This window comes from Lolium rigidum, chromosome 2 (genome assembly GCF_022539505.1).
Source record: "Lolium rigidum isolate FL_2022 chromosome 2, APGP_CSIRO_Lrig_0.1, whole genome shotgun sequence".
NCBI lineage: Eukaryota > Viridiplantae > Streptophyta > Magnoliopsida > Poales > Poaceae > Lolium > Lolium rigidum.
Window position 1 is genome coordinate 82947938 of NC_061509.1, and position 2408 is coordinate 82950345.

The window sequence follows — 2408 nt, forward strand, 5'->3', positions numbered from 1 at the left end:
AAGATGGAGATATCGGAAAAATCAAAGTTTCTGCCGCCGGCTGCCAACCTAAGCCGGCAGCCGACGGCCGAAAGCCGGCAAAGGGAAGGGCATAAGATAAAAGACTCACCCGCCAAGCCGCGGTCGAGCGCGCTAAGTTCCTCCACCCACCGCTTGGCGGTGGCCGACAGCTCATTGGACTTGGTGGTCACCTCCTCACGAAGCGCAAGCCGTTGCCGCTCCACCTCCTCCAGCCGCTTGCTCAGGCCCTCCAGCTTCTCCTCCCCGTCCTTCTTGAGGGCGGCAAGTTCCTTGAGGTGGTTAGCCTCAAGAAGGCGCAGCCGTTTCAGCTCCCCATCAGCCACCTTCAGCTTGGCGGCAGCGGCCCGGTTCGCCTCCTCGCTTGCGGCGCATTGGGCACGGGCGACTCGGAGGTCCGACTCCAGCTGCGGGACCCGGGCGGCCTCAGCTGCAAGCCGGCAAAAACAAGCCATAAGTAAAAAAGAAACTTAACAGAAAAAGAGCAAGTCAAAAGAAAGAAAGCCTTACCCTTGGCAGCCTCCAGCTCGCGGGCCAGGCCGGCCCGCTCAATCTTGGCCTTGTGGTAGCTAGTCACCACTTTGTTGTACAAAACGGTGCGTCGCTCCGCAACCACCTGAAAGAAACAATTAGATATCCAGACGAAACCCGGACCGGCTCCAAGCAGCCGGCCCATGCCTCGGAGGGCTACCAGGATAACAGAATTGCAAAAATGAGAAGACACATACCTTGTCGGCATCCTCCAGCGTTGCCAGCTGGGCAAGGGTCTCGGCGGCCTTGGCCTTGAGGCTGCCACGGAAGCCGGAGAAGAACAGCTTCATGGGCGCCACGCCTGGCTGCCCCTCCCGACTGGTCACCTCGCAGGCATCCGACTGGTCACCTCGCAGGCATCCGCCTGGTGCCACGCCGCCTCCATGGTGCCAGCCGAGCCCAGGCTAGAGTCGGAGGCGGACGCTACATTAAGCAGTCGGGCGCCTTTGGCCACGTGGAGGCCTTTAGATGGGTCCGACGGGCCCTCCATCCTCACCAGCGCTCGGGAGCCGGCGTCCTTGGCACGTGCCGACTCGCTCCTGGCCGGCTCCTCCCTCGTCGGCTCCGAAGATGGAGGCGGCGCGGTCGAAGCAGTCGGCCCGGTGGGAGCCGTCGCCTCCGGCGCCTGAGGCGCTCCCTCCGGGCTGCTCTCCAGCACCACAACGTCGGGCGCGGGCCCGCCGACTCCGGTCGCAGGCGGCGCAGCCCCGCCAGCTCCAGCTCCGGTCGCAGGCGACATGCCCCTGCCAGCTCCGGCCGCCTGCTCCACAAACGGGGCACGGCGCGGAAACATGTCATCTATGGTCGGCCGGCGCGCCGACCGACCCTGGACACCGCCGCCGGGGCGCCGCGGAAGGCGCGGCTGAGGAAGACGCCCCGCAGAAGGCGGCGTAGCCGCAGGCGGTACAATAACAGCAGGCGGCGTGCGCGCGCGCGTCGAGGGCTGCGGGGTTGGCTCCCTCCTCTGCCGCTGAAGCGGCGACGTGATGGGAGGAGCCTGCCGAGAGCCGCCGCCCTGGGCAAACTTTATTGGAGCCCTAGTTGAACAAGCAAGAAAAGATATGTACAAAAAGGAAGGAAAGAAAAGGAATCAAACAACAGAGAAAAAAAAACTCACCCGGCTTGCTCCGGAACCCTCTTGGGCGCCTGCCGGCGCTGCTTCTTGGCCTTCGCCTCCACCGCAGCCGTGGACCCGCCGATGGCCCACTTCTTCCCCTTCGGCACGGAAGTCGCCGTGCCCGCAGGCGGCACCGCGCGCAGAGGCACCGCAGGGATTGGCCCCGTGCCGGACTCCACCGGCTCCGCCTGCGCCTGCTCCTGCTCCTGCTCATGTTCCGGCGAGGGCGGCGGATTTTGCTCCCCCTGGCCGCCTTGGTCCGGCACCTCCGGCAGATCGTCGTCGCCGGCTTGGTCGCCGGCTGGGTCGTCCGGATCGACATGATCCGGCGTCCAGATCTTGGTCGCCAGGTCGCCATCCTCAATGCCTTGGCGGGTGAAAAGCTGAAAGCAAAACAAGATAAATGTCAAGTCGGCCATGCAGCCGCAAGCCGGAAGACGGCCAAAACATCAAACTTACCAGTTCAGGCGGCTGCTCCCTGTCGTAGGGTGGCAGCCCCCAATCCCAGTTGTCCGGCATGTTAGCCTTGGTGATGTTGTTCACCCGGCGAGCAACCTGGGACTTGGAGAGCTCCTCCTTCGACGTCCGGGTCGGGTCGAGCCGGCCGGACATATGCCCGATCTTGTGGATGCGCCACTGGAGCGGTATGACCCGGCGCATGACGTAAGTGCAGAGGAGGTCCTCGGCGCTCAGCCGGCCTCCCGTGACACACTCCCCCAGGAAATCCCACAGGAGGTTCACC